The following is a 21,336-nucleotide window of genomic DNA, read 5'->3' on the forward strand; positions in this document are numbered from 1 at the left end:
GTCCATATTTAACAGAAAGGAATTAAAGTGTCACTGAACCACATCCAATATGTATATACCTAATAATAATTACGCTCACACTCTTTCCCCAAGAATGGTCCAATTGAAACAGCGTAGGTTCTACTGTAGAAGAACAATATAACGTCTTTCACACACAATCAGAACACATCCTACAATTACATTAGTTCCAATACTTGCAAACAAAATCAGTATATTTACCGTTTACTAAGAAATAGCTAATTTAACGTGGTTTTCGTTATCACTATTGATTATTAAAAGTACCATCATAAGATGTACTTTATGTATGCAAATTTTCATAGACATCTGAATCAATATATGCTTGAAATATGACACTCAATCATCTATCTGACTTGGAAGAAGACCAAGATGGCAACCTCCATTACACTGCATCAGGCTGTGAACGTAAGGCGTGGCCTGTCTTGTCTAGTCTTTACGCAAAACGACAATTACAACGCAATCGCTCAATTATATATCTGTATCGGTATATATTGCTCGTAACGTTGTAGTTCTTATAAATACCTTTTTCAACAAAACCGGTTGCAAATACACATGCAAGTGACAAATCATTTAGCATTTTCCCACCTTTTACAATCTGTACCCACCCACCCACTCAGTTAAGCCTGTTCGTAGTACCAATAGCCCTTAAGCGATGTGACGTTTGGGGTTTAATTTGATTTGACATTTTAGGGCATAACAACACATATAGGTTATTGAGTGCCGAGGAATTCGCAGTAAATTCGAACATGCACCCTGAAAATCTCGAGTTTGCTATTGAAGCACTGAGCGACAGCGGCTTTACGTGTTTGGAGGTGTTGTTCCGAAAAAGAAAAACAACAATAAAAAACAATAAACCAAACAAAAGCCCAATTAAAAATCCATTTATATTGAAAGTGCGAATTTTGCAACGTATTTCAATTTATTTCTTATTTAATGACACATTTCGTATAATTTAAGTCGATATAAAAATGAATGTAAAGACAGTATGAAGAAACGTCCCAAATCAGTTCGAGGACTCTATATTCAGTGAAAACTATCGATGAGGGCATGCGCGTGCTCTGGATAGTTATCTATCTATACAGTCAACTATTATCCTCCAGAATATCATTATTTAGCCCATTCCCTTCACATCATACTGGGGACCCGAATGGTCTAAAGCGCTCTTCGTTACGGATCACTGCCATCTCACCTATGTCTGCGCCGGTTCGAGTCTCGTATTCAGCCAATGTGGGTATGTGAGAAAGCTTGTCAGTAGCTTATCGTGGGTCGTTGGTTCTTTCCAGGGTTTTCTCAATTCTTCCACCACCATTACTACTGGCCGCCATGTATAGCCTAATGTGTGCTGAAAAATGGCGTTAAACCCCACAACAACAACAACAACAAAAATCATATCATAATATTGTGTCAGCAATGAATTATACTTCATGAACCAGTCCGGATGCCTCGACCAGTACCAAATAAGAAATATCAACCCAACCAGCTCGGATGCCTCGACCAGTACCAAATAAGAAAGATCAACCCAACCAGCTCGGATGCCTCGACCAGTACCAAATAAGAAAGATCAACCCAACCAGCCCGGACGCCTCGACCAGTACCAAATAAGAAAGATCAACCCAACCAGACTGGGTGCCTCGACCAGTAGAAAATAAGAAAGATCAACCCAACCAGCCCGGGTGCCTCGACCAATACCAAATAAGAAAGATCAACCCAACGAGCCCGGATGCCTCGACCAGTTCCAAATAAGAAAGATCAACCCAACCAGCCGGGATGCCTCGACCAGTAACAAATAAGAAAGATCAACGCAACAAGCCTGGGTGGCTCGACCAATACCAAATAAGAAAGATTAAACCGGGAGCTTCGACCAGTACTAAATAAGAAAGATCAACCCAACAAGCCTGGGTGGCTCGACCAATACCAAATAAGAAAGATTAAACCGGGAGCTTCGATCAGTACTAAATAAGAAAGTTCAACCAGACCAGCCCGGGTGCCTCGACCAATACCAAATAAGAAAGATCAACCCAACCAGCCCGGGTGCCTCGACCAGTTCCAACTAAGAAAGATCAACCCAACCAGCCCGGATGCCTCGACCAGTACCAAATAAGAAAGATCAACCCAACCAGCCCAGGTGCCTCGACCAATCCCAGATAAGAAAGATCAGCCCAACCAACTTGGGTGCCTCGACCAGTACCAAATAAGAAAGATCAACCGAACCAGCCTGGGTGCCTCGACCAACACCAAATAAGAAAGATCAACCCGGGTGCCTCGACCAGTACCAAATTAGAAAGATCAACCCAACCAGCCCGGATGCCTCGACCAGTACCATATAAGAAAGATCAACTCAACCAGCCTGGATGCCTCGACCAGTACCAAATAAGAAAGATCAACCCAACCAGCCCAGGTGCCTCGACCAATCCCAGATAAGAAAGATCAGCCCAACCATCTTGGGTGCCTCGACCAGTACCAAATAAGAAAGATCAACCGAACCAGCATGGGTGCCTCGACCAACACCAAATAAGAAAGATCAACCCGGGTGCCTCGACCAGTACCAAATTAGAAAGATCAACCCAACCAGCCCGGATGCCTCGACCAGTACCATATAAGAAAGATCAACTCAACCAGCCTGGATGCCTCGACCAGTACCAAATAAGAAAGATCAACCCAACCAGCCCAGGTGCCTCGACCAATCCCAGATAAGAAAGATCAGCCCAACCATCTTGGGTGCCTCGACCAGTACCAAATAAGAAAGATCAACCGAACCAGCCTGGGTGCCTCGACCAACACCAAATAAGAAAGATCAACCCGGGTGCCTCGACCAGTACCAAATTAGAAAGATCAACCCAACCAGCCCGGATGCCTCGACCAGTACCATATAAGAAAGATCAACTCAACCAGCCTGGATGCCTCGACCAGTACCAAATAAGAAAGATCAACCCAACCAGCCCGTATGCCTCGACCAATACCAGATAAGATAGATCAACCCAACCAGCCCGGGTGCTTCGACCAGTACAAAATAAGGAAGATCAACCCAACCAGCCCGGATGACTCGACCAGTACCAAATAAGAAAGATCAACCCAACCAGCCCGGGTGCCTCGACCAATACCAAAAAAGAAAGATCAACCCAACCAGCGTGGATGCCTCGGCCAATGCCAAATAAGAAAGATCACCCCAACCAGCCCGGATGCCTCGACCAATACCAAAAAATAAAGATCAACCCAACCAGCCTGAGTGCCTCGACCAGTACCAGATAAGAAAGATCAACCCAACCAGCCTGGGTGCCTAGACCAATGCCAAAAAAGAAAGATCCACCCGGGTGCCTCGAACAATACCAAATAAGAAAGATCAACCCATCCAACCTGGGTGCCTCGTTCAGTACCAAATAAGAAAGATCAACCCAAATTCTAAACATTATCTAAATAAAGGAATATATTGAATAAGTGACGTTTTCTGCCCCGGTTTTTATACGGGAAACATTTCTTGTAAATGTTACAACTCTGTGTCTCATTGTATAAATCGCTTTATTTTGCATCAGAAAATATGTATACTAATTTATTTTCATTTCTAAGCATAATCTTTGAACATGGGAAATTTAAGAGAAAATGCAACATTTGAGCAACTAGAAACTAGAAATAAGATGTAAGCGCAGCCTTGATCAGACAAAGTATTTACACTGACTGATTAACATTTAGGACTGTTTTGGAATTCTCATATTAACTTAAAAGAGCGCGTTTGCGCTAATCACTAAAATCTATTAAAAATATCTTGAATTCTGCTGTCAATTTATCATTATCTTTGTTTTCGTTGTTGCACAGTAGCTACCTACGTATCCCTATGCGTGAGCAATTAGACCCGCATTTTTAGAGCGGGCTATATTATTTCCTTCATTATTATATTAAAAAATTATAAATATTCAGATATTTTAAAAACAATGTTATCCATTCATTTCTCTTTTTCTTTATTCCTTCTAAATTGCCATGTGAACACGATTTTTCGAAGAGGTGCTGAAGGGTCATTTGGAACTATATGTCAACACTGAATACCTGGAGTAAACATGAAACGGAATTGTATTTTACGTTGCCAATTATTTTGCAAAAGCATGCTGTAAATAATAGGATAAGTACATGTATACTATTTGTTTTATACATAAATAACATGTTTTCTATTCATTTCCGCCACAATACCATTTGCTACGTTCAATTTGCTCACTATTACAGTATAATTCCAATTTTTTTTATATATAAATGAAACGGACTTCCCGCAATGCGACTGGTTGTTAACCGTCACGTGATACTGATCTGGAATTTTTTACACGTTGATAAATTCTGGGACTACTTTCGGTTTTCATACTGTTTGCAATATAAATAAACATTGTGGCCACGTCTTTGTGAAACGATTGTTTCATCTTTTAAATTTTTTTCGTTTCAGCAAATAAATCTAAATTATACCCTTTCTATACTTTTTCAAATATTCTTTGATGGAAATGCATTGTTACAATTTGACAGTCGTCTGCTACATAGTCGCGTAAAATAGCCGATCACGGTGATTTTTCACTGCCATTTTCTGCCGAGTTATTTGAACAATTAGGTGACAAGGAGTTAAAATAAATAATAACAGCGATTGAAGCAGATGAAAATGGATTTGACTATAATGTGATGGATGTTAAAAACGCTAAAAATGAAACAGAACAACAGAGACTGCTATATTCCCTCACACATTACCCCATGACCTCAGTCACTCAAGCCATACACAACAACAACAATAATAGCGTGGGAACTGGGGCAGTCAAGTTTGAGGCCGCTGAGGGATATACACCAAGATTAGAGAAATATTCTATGCAGGACTTAAAAGCTATTGAAATAAATCAATACTCAGAGGCTACTAAACTAAACACAAAATGGGGTAATTGGTGTTTTCAATGGTATTTATTTTATACTTTTAATTTTAATTTTGTTTGCTTATTTAAAAAACGTAAAACGTGTGTGGATGTTGGTGGTTTGGTGAGTATGACCACTTACACAGAAATAAAAACAAATATTTATGAGACCAGTTTTCAAAGATTGAATAAGGTTTTCAAATGGTAAAATACCATCTCCACCAATGTGACTTAACACCATTGAAATATGTATATAGTAATCCATAAAGGTGATTGTTTTGCTAATTTAAATTATTTTAGACGTGTAGTAATTAATTCCTTCCAGCAATCCAGCACTCAACTATGCAGCCAAACAAAATAAATGGCCGGTTTTGCGAGCAACCGCATATTTAATTTCACATTAGATAACTGAAAGGGTCTTGTTAAGTGTTAACGGTGATGAGAAAGATATAAAATGTTATTCCTGTATAGGACATACCATAATAAAAAAAGAATGTTATTTTTTATATGCAAAGAAATGTGCGGACACCACGGGTAGCCATTGTCTAAGTGTAAAGTATAAAGTTGCCAAATAAACTTGTGACAGTAGTTACATTTCATTTGACATTAGATCCCTGAACGGGTCTTCACAAGTATTAACGATGTGAGAATGATAAAAAATGTTATTTCTGTATACAATTTATTTAATTGCTACCTTTATGTTTGTAAGGGATAGCAACATCTTGTTCATATTTCCATGTTGTTCATTGATAAAATACATTATGATTTAAGGTTTGATTGGAAATTTAATCTAGCACACTAGATCATTCCGTATCAGCTGTTATGTAAGGTCATAGTTATCTGACGTAGCAGATGGGACAGACTAAAATTGAACAAGAACGTTGTGATGTGATGTGATGTGGATTTTTAACGTAGCTGTAACCATTTTTCTGTCATACTGCTACGATGTCTGCAATGTGGCAGTTTACAGTGATGTTTAGCACTGTGGCATCATGCCGCAGATATGTAGCATGATGTACCACCCAGTCACATTATTCTGACACCAGGCCGAATAGTCCTAACACTAACCTCTTAATGCTGAGCGCCATGCGAGGCAGCTGTTAGTACCATTTTTGTAAGTCTTTGGTATGACTCGGTCGTGGATTGAACCCACGACCTCCCGCATCCGAGGCGGACGCTCTAACCACTAGTCCACTGGAGCGGTAAGAACAATAATGTTGTCAATGAACTATATGTGTTGAAACCATCGGTAGCCATTGCAGAAGATGTAAAGTATGAAGTTTCTGAATGAACGTTACTGTGACAGTAGCCAATATGTTCGTGTGATTCTATACAGGTTATGTATTATGGGGCGATGTGAAGTGGCGAATGAAAGGAAAGTACGCGCTACTTAAATTGGATTGAAGTGTTGATGGAATAATTTAATTTGATGAAGAAAGGACGAAATTGGAATTATAATGATTAAATGATCATGGTTGGGTATTTATCGATGTGTAAATTTTACCTAATCACTCACAAAGTTAACATGAAATCCTTCGGACTTTATTTTTTTTGTATGTGATTAGTTAAAATTTACACATTGATAAATATCCAACCATGATCATTTGATCCTATAGTAATTCCGTACATGTCATATTACAACTAGCGTATTTTTCCATTAAAGTTTGTTAACTGGGTCTTTCGTCATATAGTAACAATATTATTCTTTGAAACTAAAGCATTAACTGGGCAAACAACAAATGATCGTCTACAGTGATATAAACCTGCTTGGAAATGTGTCATCTGCACGCTATGCAGACTGAATAACGCTTGCTTCAATACTTCAAATGATAGAGTATTATTGTACCAAATTATTGCACCAAATTCGAATATCCAACGCTCTTTTATTTCTTTTTTTTTCTTATTAAGAATTAATATCCAGAATATCAACAGCTGTCAGTTTACAGGTACTAAATAAAATCAGTAACTGCTCAATTTTCAAAACTACCAAAAATATTGCGCATGTGGAAAATCTATTTAGTTTACATTTTTTTTATCAATACTGCATTCATCTAAAATGGAACTATACAAGGGTGACCAATCATGTCTGCATCAGAAAATAATGGTAGTGAAACCAGTGTTGTGAAGCGGTTATTCATACATAATTAGATAGTATAACGTTCATACAAGTCTTTTTCATATTCATTTTTTTTTTAATACTGAATTGTTATCACATTTTCCGGTGCACTCGTCCACATCAAGGAAATCGGTTTTAAACTGACATAAAATTGTTATACTTGCTTACTGCATCAATGATATTTCTAACAATTACTGAAATTAGAAACCGTTTCAAAACAGTGGGAACCATGTCCACAGTCGTGATGGAAGCCAAGTAACTGAACTGATTTATATTTTTTTAACTGAAAATATTATTTACATTACTTCTACGCCAGGGGTCCCGAGTGGCCGAGTGGTCTAAAGCGTTCTTTGTTACGCACCACTGCCATCCCACCTCTGTCTGCGGCGGTTCGAGTCTAGGTTTTAGCCAATGTTGGTATGTGAGAAAGCTTGCCAGTAGCTTCTCGTAGGTCGGTGGTTCTTTCCGGGATTTTCCCGGGTTCTTCCTCCACCATTAATACTAACCGCCATGTAAGTAGTGAATGGGGGCACCCTAGCCTCAATGGAAATTAGCATTACAGGACCCCTTGGGCAAACCTTGCCTCAATGGAAATTTAACATGGGAAAAAATCATGGGTCACTCTAGCCTCAAGGGGAATTGAACATGGAAAAAATCATGGGTCACTCTAGCCTCAAGGGGAATTGAACATGGAAAAAATCATGGGCAAACCTAGCCTCAAGGGGAATTGAACATGGGAAAAAAATCATGGGTCACTCTAGCCTCAAGGGGAATTGAACATGGAAAAAATCATGGGTCACTCTAGCCTCAAGGGGAATTGAACATGGAAAAAATCATGGGCAAACCTAGCCTCAAGGGGAATTGAACATGGGAAAAAATCATGGGTCACTCTAGCCTCAAGGGGAATTGAACATGGAAAAAATCATGGGTCACTCTAGCCTCAAGGGGAATTGAACATGGAAAAAATCATGGGCAACTCTAGCCTCAAGGGGAATTGAACATGGAAAAAAATCATGGGTCTGTTGAGCGACAAGGGAAAATGGAACAGGGTCGGGACCCTATTTTAATAAGGTCCCGACCTGATGGGTCTATGGAAATGGAACATACGATAATTGAAACAGGGAGGGGGTCTCTATTTTTTTGAAAACAAAAAAAATAAAATAAAAAAATAGGGTAGGCAATTGAAAGTCTATCTCTTTTCGAGAAATGTGGGTGGCCCTGAAAAGGGCCTTTGGGTTTCTTCTTCTTCTTCTTCTAACTCCTTAGCTTCTTTATCCATCCCCTTATTTTTTCCATCATTCCTTTCTTCTTCTTCTTTTCTGTTTCCGGTATCCAGTCCGGGTGACCCATGGCTCGGAACTTCTGTTGGATTTTCATCCAGTTAGCGTTTAGTTTCTCTAGTTCTTCCTTTTTCTTTCTATTTTCTTCTTCTTTTCTATCTTTTGCCCACCTGTCCTTTATTTTCTCCACTTCTTCATCTATCACCTTTCTAATCTTTTCTTCCCCTTTTTTCAATTGTTCAACACTCATATTGACAAAGGGCCACTCTGACCTTTTTTCTATCTCTTCCAAGAACCTTCTTACTTCTTTTACCTTCTCCATGGCCTCTTTTATTGTCCCCACTCTGACATAAGGGGGATTTATCAGCCCTCTCAATCTCTTCACTTCTTCTTCAATTAATCCCTCTATCATCTCTCTGGCTAATTTTAGTTCGTTCACGTAGTGCAGACTTGTTCTTAACCTCCAATCTCTTTCAATCCTTTCAACTCCATATTCACCATCCACCATCCAAACATAAACATGCCTTAAATCATTAAACAGCTGGGACACTTCCATCTTCTTTTTTTATTCCTTAGAATGGTGCGAACGACGAACTTTGTGGGTTCTTATACGAGAAACGCTGACGTGATGGAAAACATCCCTTAAGACAAAAGTTATATTACCTAGATTATCACTTAAAACGCGCGGATGTGAAGGAAAACATCCCCTACTTTTCTCATCTCATATTATCTACTATCCACATACGTGAAGCAGCAATAAACAAACCCCAAATCTACTATCCACACACGCAAAGCATTATAATTAAACCCAATAATCTACTATCCACACAAACATACTTGAGCGCTTACAAACACACACACACACACACACACACACACACACACACACACACGGAAAAAAAGAGTAAGTGTTTATATTCACACTACTCTACATACACACATTGGCAAATCGATTACTATTTCTTTTCTAGAGTATTGGGTAGCCCTGAAAAGGGCTGTTTGTTTTTTGAACTCCAGTGACACCTGGTTAATGATCGCACCTTCCAGGCCTGGCACCACACACACATCTTCTTCCCCAGTCTCCTTTTACTTTTGTTCTTGAGAGCGCAGAGGGAGGATGATTGGCTTCAGCACCCCACTCCTCTGTCTCTGGTATCTTGTAAGCCATCCTCCCTCCTATTTTCTTTTCCTCCTCTTCCCTCTGTCTTCTCTCCTCCTCTTCCTTCTTTATTCTTCCCTCTTCTCCTATGGCCTCCGCTGCCAGTTCATTTAACAGGCGCCTGACATATTCCAGATGTATCTGGAGTTCAAGAAGTTTGCTTATTCTGGTATTCATTGTCTTGTTAACGAATGAACAGGGTAGCTAGACTGCCAAGCGATTTTCAATTTATAGTTAAAGCGCGGACGTGAAGGAAAATATCCCCTTAAAACAAAAGTTATATTACCTAGATCATGACCAAACAACGCGCGGACCTAAAAGAAACACTCACTGACTTTTTTATACTACCTATAACTATTCTAACAAATTTCATTAAACAAATAATATACTATCCACATACGCAAAGCAGTCAAATCAAACCCCAACTCTACTCTCCGCGCACGTCAAACAGCAAAAAAAAAACCAAACCATTATCATAATCTACTATCCACACAAACACATACACTCACACCACAAATGAGTCAGTGTTTATATTCACACTACTCTACATACATACATTGGCAAATTGATTGTTATTTCTTTTCTAGAGATTGGGGTAGCCCTGAAAAGGGCTGTTTTTTTTGTGTGTGAAGTTGAAGCTAGGGCGATCTTTTAGTTTCTAAGAATACGATGTCCTCTGACGATAGACTTTCTGACGATAGGTCTGCTTCTTCGGAAAGAGAAGAAGAACTCTTTGGTGTCGATATGACAATCGACAAAGCCTCTGTCAGGTTCAGGTTGCTGCTGCTGCTGTTGTTGCTGTTGCTGCTCTCTCTGCTGTTTCTGAAGTCTGTACTTCTCTGTCCATTCTTCTTTCTCCCTGTTCACTTCTTCTCTGAAGAGCTCTTCTATCAGGTCTTCAGTGACTTTTAACATTCTCACATTCTCTATCTCTTCTGGCTTCGGTATCAGACTGTGTCTGACCCTATGCAAATTCACGTAGGCTTCGTTTAGCTTAGCTAGTCTGGATGACATCTTCGTAGGAGGATGAGTCGACAATGGATGGTTAGACTGGAGGCTACCCCCGGCTTTAAAGTCAAAGCGCGGACGTGAAGGAAAACATCCCTACACGGTTTTCGAGCCGAAATGTTCAATGAGTGCCATGAGAGGGATAGTAAGAAGTCAAAGAGCATGAATCAGAATTCTTATAGCCAAACAAAAGACAAAGGCATTTTTTTCAAAACACAACATTTTTTTAATTCAAAAATCACTGAACACTAACAAACAACTCTAACATTTTTAACAATGATCCAACAATATAACATCAAACATATTTTTTCAAATCACAAACATTTTTTTTGCAACTCACACATTATTTTGGACACGGCTGACAACGTTGTGAATGAAATTGTGATTTCCACTGTTGGAAGTCATTAGGCCATTGATGGACACTACGTTTCCTAGCTAGAGACAAAAGAAAAGAATAATGGTCACAAAACCATCGATTTACTTTCACATCGTTTCTATAAGATGAAGGAGGATCAAACAGATTCACTAAATCTTCAACGGAATAGCCCTGACTGCGATGATGCAGAAAATACACGCAATATTGTCCACACACCAAGGAATCTGTGCCTTGTAATTTCACATTATTGAATCGGGTGATCTGAGCATTTCTTCTCATAAAGTTAATGATATCGTCTTCCAAAGGAGGCAATCCATACGAATCGAAATATTCCACACATCCTTCTTGAGGAAAGTAGACGGCTACCCAGTGGGTTCCTGGGAGATGACTGTTGTCCGTGTTGATCACATAAGCTTGATGGCCTTGAGGTTTGCGATGAGGGAGTTCATCTTTAGCACAGGCGACAGGATTCCAAGAAGCCGTGTACGAACTGTGGTTCAAAAGGTAATAAAGTTCCCAGGAATCCATTGATTTGTGTGTTTTTTTTTTCTTCTTTTTCATAGGTAATAATAAGTGATCAATTCGATCCTGACTTTTTGCTTGAAAATGTCTGACAAGTAAAAGGCGTTTAGCTTCGTCTCCCCACTCTGATTCAGAAGAGCTTCGATACGATGGATCTCTTGAGTGGTTAATGGTGGACAAGAATGTTCACGCAAGTCTTTATACCACTGATGCAACACGACATCGTCCGAGATGAGACTCCAAGCTTCGTCCAGATACTCGTTCAATTTTTCTTCTTGATTCAGCATCAGGCATTTATCGTGTTGAATTTGACTGGGATGATCGATTTGACATCCATAGCAATCTTTCTTGATCAATTCCGTCATTTTTTCCACCAAGTGTTTGGCAAAACAGGAGACTAAATGGGCTTCTTGTTCTGGCCGTCTTGACTTCATCATGATAACTTCTTCGTCTTTGTTTTGAGATTCTTCTTCCCCAGTCTCCTCACATTCCATCTTCAAAGTTTCTCCACTAGGCAAAGAGGGATAACAGTCTTCCATGGCTTCTAATAATCTAGAATGACTTCTCTCAAACTGTTGATTTCTATGGTATTGTCAAATTCTGCATACAGGAGGTCGTTCTCTGTGTGATCTGGAGGTGGATTTGCAAACTGAAGTTCCACACGAATCTGGCCAGATTTTATAGGGTGGAAATGTCCCTCGTCGCTGCCTTGGTCTGGAGTGAAATCAAAACCCCACAAAGCATAACCTCCTGCATAATCGTCGTACGAAATACCGTGACTGGTGTTGGTTCCTAACTGTCCCGTGGCTTCGTACAGGGACAAGTACGATCTCAAATAATTCTTCGCGACACCAAAGTTGGGCTCAAAGGGTCGGGTGCACAAATTGTAATGTTGAAACTCAAAAGGATTTTGATCGTGAGTTCCGTTGAAAGCTGAATTCCTGACGATACCAACAATCAAGCGTTTGGGTAACTGTCCTTGGAACAGATGATCTTCGATCATAGAACGCTCTCCAGCGGGAATGGTGAACGTTTTCACTTCTACGCGTCGTATCGGATACTTGGCGGTCGTTCTGCTCAACGTCTGACTGACGTCGTTTCCCACTTTAGGTAACACTTCCACACGAGGCACGTAAAGTCGGGCTTCTTGAATGATAGTTTTGTATTCATTGGCATGGGCCATCAAATGGAAAGCGGCACTGCTACGATTCAGTCTCAGACGGATATCCACCCCGTTCAGCAAATACTTTTCTTGTAACCACATCTCCAAATGCAAACGATCCATCAGTTCTAAACTTCGCCCTTGCAGAATTTTCTTAAGACGGTCGTTAAACCCCACATTGTGAGGATTGTCATCTTCTGTCAGGACTATGTCGCTAAACGTGGCCACACCTGCCGTGTCAGGTTTCCATACAACGCAAGCATCCAGATGAGTATTCTTAGCTTCTGTTCCGTACGTCAAGAGATTTTCCAGGTAGGCACGATATGGGTAAGTATCCATGCTGCTGCTGACCAGTTTGTTATTCAAGTACATATCCACTTCGCTGAATAAGGAATGCATGAAATTGTTGACAGGAGCTACTCTAACATCGCCTCCTGGATTGGTGTTGTCCGTTTTGATCACTTTGTCTTTCAAATACAGGTAACTGCTATTCAGATCGATGTAATCTTCGGGCTGACCTTTGATTTCAAACTTGATGGGAGCGGAATCCGTCAAAGAGGAGACGGGATGAAATTCCACCCATTGGGATTCTTGCATGGTCATCATGGTGGGTGGCATGGCAAACAGATCCAGTTCCGACTTGGAACAAGCGCAAGACTCTCGGTGCATCATTTTTTTCTCTTTCTCAACAATCGAAAACGTCTAAGTCTTCGAACGGTTCTTCTTTTCTTTGCCTTTCTAGCTTTAGACGTGTGAAGTCTGGTGAAAGGGTGTTTTCTTCGTCGACTCTTTTTGCCTTGTCCTTCCTGAATTCCTGACTCGGTAGCGTGCAGGGCATTTATAGGTGTGTCTCGTCGGCCCAAAAGGTCTTTACCCGTTTGCAGCAAGACATTTTTGCCTGCCCTTATGAAGGCTTCTTTTGGGTTTTGTTTGTCGATGATGACATTTTGGAGAAATTCTTTGCCTTGTGTCAATGCCGCATCTTTCAAGGCGTGCAATTCGCGTGTCACCATCGGTTTCAACACCGGAGCCACCGAACGAAAGGCCGATTTTAACATATCTCCCAAACCGTGTCCTCGCTGTCGAGCAACCCCTCGGTACACTGGATACATGACTTACGAGTCGTGAGAGAACCGTTTTCGAAAATGGAGTGTCACCGTGACTTTTCCTTTGGTGAATGGAATATTTTGTCCCAGATCTCCTTTTATAGCAATGTTGACCGTGTCCAAATAAGACTTACTGACAGGCAAATAGTGAGGATGTACAAATTCGCGGTGAACGTGGTCAGTGTTTCCACCTTCCTCGTCAGCGTTCGTGGCAGAATCCACTTTGAAAGGAATGACACGCAGTAACGGCACAGAGGTGTGTCCCACCACGTTGTACTCCACCACATCGGAGTACACAAATATCAAATTCAGTCCTTGGTTCATTTCTACCGGGGCACGAAATAACTTGCTAAAAGACTCGTTGTCGTAAATGATTGGTAATTCGTTTTTCTTGAGCATGGCCATTCTCATGTTCATGTCTCCGCCCAACATGTCAAACAATTCAGGACAAAATAAAATGGACACGATTTTACTCCCGTCAAATTTCATCAAGAAGCGACGAGCTGCTTTGTGGTATTCCATGGTGACACTTTTTTTGACACTTTCCAAAGCTTTCAGAAACACGACATTAAACCTGGAGGTTATGGTGCTCAGCAAATGTTGACCACTAAAATAACAGCCTGGGGGAACGAACAAGTGATAGGTGGTGTACTTTTGATTTTTTGTGCCAGGGGTTTTCTTGTCATATTTGCCATAGGTATCCAAGTACTGTTGCAATTGTTTGTCATGAACTTCCACATCAAAAAAATTTTGATTGGGAAGGACATTGAGGACTTGAGTCGGGTGAATGATTTCTACTAAAGCCACTTCCCAATGGGCTTCGTGATCTAATGGGATGGTCTGAGGTAATTTGGCCGTGTAACAGCACAACGTGTTCTTGGGAAACACCTCGATGGAACTGTCACTGGGTAAGGTTAAGTAAAATTGGTTTTGGTGACTCATAATTCCAGAGTTCTGTGGCTGTCCGAGGGGTTACTGGACGTCAGAGGAGTGTCTCCGCCCAAAATAGGGTTGTTGTTGTTATTGGAGTGGTGACTGACACTGGCACTGGACACAAGGTTCCCGTGGTTCCCGTTGGAAGAGAATTTCAGGGAGGGATTGGGAAGCAGGTAACCGATGCAACTGCTCAATAAAATGGTCCACAATTGTTTGTCTCCTTGTTGCAAACTCAAATTGGCAATGGCTGCCCCGATGACACAATACACCACGAAGATTTGGCAGAAAAAGACGATTTGCGTTTTAGGCACACGTTCTCCACACCACACCCACAAAGTTTGTTTTTGTAAATCTTGCAGAGAAGAACTAGGTGAAGGAGTGGTCAACGTAGCTGCGTCTGTGTGAAAGGGCATGATGGTCACTTCTTTTTATAGTTGATGACTTGCAAAGCGTCGATCCAAGAATCAAAACTGGGTGGATATCCTTTCCAACGTACTTTGACTTCTTTGACACGTCGTTTGCTCACTTTACGGGTTCTGCGTTCGAGAATGCTTTCGATGTCGTACACGTCGTCTTCTTTTTTGGTGACACTATGTAACTCGGGTAAATAAAACGTTCCTTTGAGCACTTCTCCGTTCATGTCTTCCAATTTATAGACTGCAGGATCACGGCCATGCACTCGTCCAATGACACGAAACAATTCGGGAGTTAGGTTAGGTAAGTAACCTTTGTCGAAAGTGCGTTTGGTTTTGCCAATGCGCACCCAATCTCCTACAGTCAACACTCCACTTTTCTTGGGGGCAGCCCTCGTCGGGGACGTACCAAACAGGCGCTCAAACACCAACACTTCGTTCTCGGGAGTCACTTCTTGCGGGGCACGTCCGATGCTTCGATGGTAAGATTGGTTGTACGCTTGCACCAGGTGCGGTAAGATGTCGATGTACTTCAGAGTGTGGTGATGCGTAAAATATTTCCACATGCGTTCTTTCAAAGTGTGTTGAAAACGTTCCACGATGCTGGCTTTGGTTTCGGGATTCTCGGTGGTAAAAAAATGAATGTCACGTTTCTTTAATTCTTTTTGGAAAGCTTGGTTCAGAAATTCGGTGCCTTTGTCCGTTTGCCATCGAAGAGGGTGACGACCGCTTTGTTTCAACACCCGTTGCAGGGCTCGCACTAACTCGCTGCTCGATTTGGAAGTCAAGGGCACGACCCAGGCAAATTTGGAAAAGACGTCGATGACACAAAACAAATATTTGTAGCCACGATTGTAGCTGGCCAAATGAGAGACATCGGCTAAATCGGCTTGCCATTGATGATCGATGCCTTCCACTCGGGTGCGACTTCTGGCAAACTTGCGTCGAATGGGTTTGTGTAAAGTGTAGGTAGCTTGTTCTTGTAACCATCGTTGCACTTGAGGTGAACGGAGACTTTTCAGTCGAGTTTTGGCAGCACGATACAATTTTTGAACTCCTGCGTAACCTACAGGATGCGAGGGATCGTAGTAAATGCTGGCTAAGACTTTTTCCATGTTTTGTGTTGGTTTGTGTGTTAATAAGACACCCACTCTTGGAGGATGCTACTCTTTTTCTCTTGGGGTACTTTCTTGGATTGCAATGCTTTGCGTGTGCGACCAGCAATAGGTGTCGAGGAGGAGGATGTCAGAACAGGGATATCGGTTCTTGTTTCACTTCTGTCTTCACTTTCTTTTTCTCTTGTGATGAAGAAGGGGTGGTCATCATCTTTTTAATCCATCCAATTCTGGAGGTAGGTGGTGTTGTTAACTTGCGTACTTTTTCTGGTGGAGTTTGAAACCCGTCTTCTTCTTCTTCTCCTTTTTCTGTCTTGGTCACTGGTAGTGGTGGTACTGGTGATGGTGCTGGACTTTTCATGAAGGTCTTAAAATCTTTCCGAGTGGGAACAGCTGTTTCGTCTGAGGCTTTGTGGTGAAATAGTTGCAGTCGTTGCAAGAGTTGACCGTACTTTTGCGATTTTTCTGTTTCGGACAAATCTTGGCGATCCATCAAAATGGGGATTGGGAGGTAAATGCGGGGTGCGTTGTTCTTGCCAACGATGGTATTCCATCCATCGTTTGTAAGGCACTAAAGCTAGTTTTCGTCCTTCCATGGGGTTGTCAATGGTCGATTCTGAGATCTTGGGACTTCAGAGGGCCTTTTTATCTTGCTCCCACCAGTCCTCCCAACATGGTTCCCAAGACTCGTTTCAGCAATGGGCCTAACAAGAGGGGTAAAATGCCTCCACGTTGGACCAACATCTTCTTCTTTTGACGAATGGGAATTTTCTTTTGAACCGTTTGGCGAAGAACGTGACGATGTTTGCCTAAGCATTGTTTCTGGTGTTTGGACAAAGGGATCGTGCCTTTCAAGACGTTCAAACAACATTCGCACACGGTATCGATGACATATTTGGAGGCTGATTGAATGAGTATTTTTCGTAGGGGTGGAGAAGCTCTGGACAGGACAGATAACATGTCCCCATGTTTGACTAAACGAGGAGGCAGTCCTTTCCTTTTCTTTCCTTGGGTTTTAGAAGAGGGATGTTTTCTGGAGGGTGACATGTTTGAGTCTTCAGCACCAAAAACACTGATACCCCTACTTAGTCACAGGTCTTTTTTATACTGGAACGCGTCGGCACTGATTGTCTTTACGTCGTATTAACTTCAGGACAGGCATGACACGTCGTGCAGGGGTACGCAACGGACTAAATCGAGCCAGTTCTTGCTTGGACAAATCCAGTAAACTTTGTAACATGCCCGATCTTCCTTGAACTTTGATTTTGGGAGCAGGTACTTTGTGAGCAGCAGCCACTGCCACTAAATTGGAAGGTCCTGCCACTGGGGAAGTTCTTGGGGTCATCAACGGAGAAGTTCTTGGTGTAATCAACGTCTCCAAGTACTCTTCAGTTCTTGGTGTCATCAACGGGGAAGTTGATGAACTTGAGGCTGTCGGAGACGTGGTCACCGCCGTTGCAGGTCGTGGTTTGCGAGTGTAAGGTCGCGTCCTGGCCGAAGTGCCTCTCTTGCGACTAGTTTTCTTCTGCGTGCTTTTCTTTTTCTGGGGACTTTTTCTGTTTCTTTTTCTGGGGGCTTCTTTTCTTTTTCCGGAGTGGTATCTGGTAAGAGGAGGGTCCCGCCACTGGAGAAGTTCTTGGAGACACGGGTCTCCTTGGGGACTTGGTCTTGATACCGTGGCTCTTTTTCTTCTTGGAGCTTCGTTTGACTTTTTTCTTGGGGAGAACTTTGGGGGCATTAGGATCCCATCTTAAGAGAGAGCGAATGATGACCCCTCCTAGAGTACCGCTCCCTCCAGGTTTCAAAATGATTTGTTTTTTGGTTTGAGTGTCGATGCGAGGATCGGCCAGTTGGGTCAAAGCGACTTTGTTTCGATCAAAAAAGCGTTTGGTTTGATGAGGAATCTGAATGATCCCTTGTAGTAACTGACGTGCTGTCACCGTGAACCATCGTAAGACTTCTTTGAGACTAGCCTCTAAGACACGAGCCCGTATTTGTGGATTTTTTTCTCGACTGATGCCATACAAGGCACGAATCAATTTGACGGGAAGATGCGACTGAAAGGACGTCATGTTCAAACTGTGTGTGAGACAGACGAAAAGTGTCTGAGGTTTTTATAGATTTTTTTGTTGAGTGAAATTAAGTCGAGGACGGAGACGTGTACAGGACAGGCCGTACGTCTTGGCCCCAGTGGTGAAACAATTGGGTACGAAATCGCAAATCATCGGGGGTCGTAGGTTTCAAATCGACGAGTAAATAGGCGTGTGGAGTTTGAGTGGCATCGTCGTACGCCTGAGTCAGCCAAGGCGTCCCTAACTGTTTGGCTAAGACTTGCACTTGCGATTTATCTCGAGGGCTTTTAAACAAGACCACGTAATGTGCATTGAGACTGATGGTGCGATGGGCTTTACTTTGTTGAAACAAATTTTGGGTGATGTAAACGACACTGGCATTACGGTGATGCCCTTTGCGCGTGAACCACAGTTTAATTTCTTCTTCGTCTTCTCCTAACATGTCGTCAAAAATGACCAAATGGGTTTGACGGGAGTCAGAGACGATGCCGTCGTCTTCTTTAGGAATGCCTTCCACAAACACGATGGAATCGCCTTGACTTTCTCCCAAGAGGCTGTACGCCGATTGCCACTCTTTGTAACACCACACGATGCGTTGAGGTGGTCGATCGATCAAATGATGTTTATGTTCGATCAAACGTTTGACGAATTCGGTTTTGCCTGAACCGCTAGGTCCAGCAATGAGCATGTTAAAGGGATGGCGAAGATACAAAGCCTCCGAACTGGCACGATCTAAGTGTTCGTCGATGACTTTGACAGTAGAGGAAGAGGGAGCAGAGACAGCAGAGTTAGCCATAGTGTTAGGAATGTCACTTGTGACACGAAACAAACAAGACGAGAGTTTATATACTTTTTTCAGGACACGTTTATTGAATGTTTCAAATATGAACAACACGAAAGACAAAAATACATAAAAGCCAAATAGTTATGTACAGGAATAAAAAACACATCAAAACGATCAAAGTGGAATATAAACAAGTCTCCGTACAGCATGCTTTGGGTAACCAAGATGTCCTAGGGACAGTGTGTAATGTTCTTACAGTCTCTGCATGAGGCATTGTCACACAAGTGTCCTCCCGGAATGACCTTTCAGGAATGTCCATGACAGTCCTGTCCTGAAGCGAGTGGTTGTTCTCGATGACGTGTTCTTCTGGCACTGTCACTAACACATATTGAAAAGTAACTTTTTTCCTTGAACAACTCTTGTGCATACTGAGCCACTTATTGGGTCCAAGCCTCAAAACCCCCCTTTTTCCAGTCACGAACATCTGTCCAATGGGGATGTAAGTCACAAGCTACACACACATCGTCATACACGTCTGCGGTAGCTAAAAGTTGACGAATCTTTTTTTCCTGTTGAGGTCGAGAAGTATCCAGATGAAAACGCAAGGCTTTGAGCAAAAGGAGTCTCTCGTGACCATTTAAGGCCATTGGGGTGGTAACTACTGATCGTAAAGAGCCCACAAAGAATCGGTTGGTAAACGAAATCCCAGATCGCATTCCACTTCAGAGTCTCCACACTTGAATTGTGCCTGTCTGAACCTGTTTTGTGTTTCTCTGAAAGTATTCATCTTGTTCGCTTGGTCTTGGTAGTCACAATGAACTTTCGATCTTGATCATAGTCCTTTTTATACTAGTCACAATGAAGTCTCAAGCTTGTACATCGTTCCTTTTTATGTTTAGTTTTGGAAGGTATCGTCTCTAAGGTGCCGTCATAATTGTACTGTAGTGTAATGGGTGGAAAAGCTATAGAAAGGTAAGGGCAGTGCGGAGACCATCGAGTATGTTCCAGAATAGCTGAATCTTTATAGATACATAGATCCATTCGTAACTTCAGTCCGCAAGCGAAACACTGTACTTCGTATCCCAATCCAGTCTCAGGTCCCAAGTAGAGAAATCCTGTTCCAGCTAAAACATGCGAAGAAGGTAATCCTTTCCTATCCGTAGGCCATTTTTGAAACGTGTCCAATCGACGGGCACAATCACAATAGTCAGGTAAGAAGACCGGAAAATGGTAGGGTTTGAACTTGGAGTTCTCACTGGATTTCTCACTTGATTCTTGCTGTGGCGAAGTCATACTTCTGGTGAGTGGCTATCCTCTTACAAGCAATGTTTTATACCGACATGTCCATACGGCAATGTAAAGTGGTTGGGAAGCCGCACTCGCTTCTGGTACACGATTTGATAGACTTTTTCTAAGGGTAGACTGACGATGTGGTGGGTGGGTAAACCTACACTTTTTTTTTGGCTGATAGGTGGTCACTTTAAAGTGTTCATCTTCTCTAGACTGCAAGGCTTCTTTCAATACGTCAAAGTTCACCACTCGACTGGTACGATAATTCAGAGTCAATCCTTTCACTTTACACTTCGTGTGCACTTCTCCTTGTTTGTCCCGGTATTCGTAGCCGTAATTTTTGGGACCGCCACTGACGAAACTTAAAATCTTGTCGTCGGGATGCTCGTCTGTCCAGGCTCCTAAATGGTCTCCTTCGATGTCAGGGTGATGGTGACTCAGGTGATGGATGTAAATGCAACTATCCGTGTCAAAGTACAGGACACGTTCCTATAACAGTTCTAAAGCTTCGTACAATTTTAAGCGAGCATGGGCTGTCACGTAAGCCGCAATGATGACATTTCCAAAGGGGTCGTCTTGTACAAAGTCCAGATCTTCTTCGTAATTGACCAAGATCAAATTCTCGCGAACGACGTCCACGTGTTTCATGAATTTGGTTTTGTCGTGAATCATCTGGAAGTAGCGGGAAGGTTCTGTCAAATATTCCGTCTTGGGTAAACACGGTCGTTGTGCCATTTTGCCCCACAAGCAATTTAACATCACTTTGGCAAACGATCGCCTGCCTTCGTTTTTCTCGATGTGATCTAAAGTGATGCCTTCTTGTGCCCAGTATTTCTCTTTGAATGTCTTTTGGTCTTCGGAAGTGTGACACCAGGAAGGATAGCCACTGGCTTCTTGCTTCAGTTTCAAAAAGGCATTCACGTAGTCTGCGAAAATGCCTTTCTGAGTGGGGTCACCCTTGTGGGATTGTTGTGCCTTGGGAAAGTGACAAATTTAGTACACTTCTAACAGTTGGTGTCCCATGTCCAAAGCTTTGAACAATTCTACACTGACCCACGTCCCCGTCAAGGCCCGTTCTTCCTGTGTGTGATGACAAGGTTGATCTTGG

This window comes from Sinohyriopsis cumingii, chromosome 11 (assembly GCF_028554795.1).
Source record: "Sinohyriopsis cumingii isolate HCF-2022 chromosome 11, ASM2855479v2, whole genome shotgun sequence".
In the NCBI taxonomy this organism is placed as follows: Eukaryota; Metazoa; Mollusca; class Bivalvia; order Unionida; family Unionidae; genus Sinohyriopsis; species Sinohyriopsis cumingii.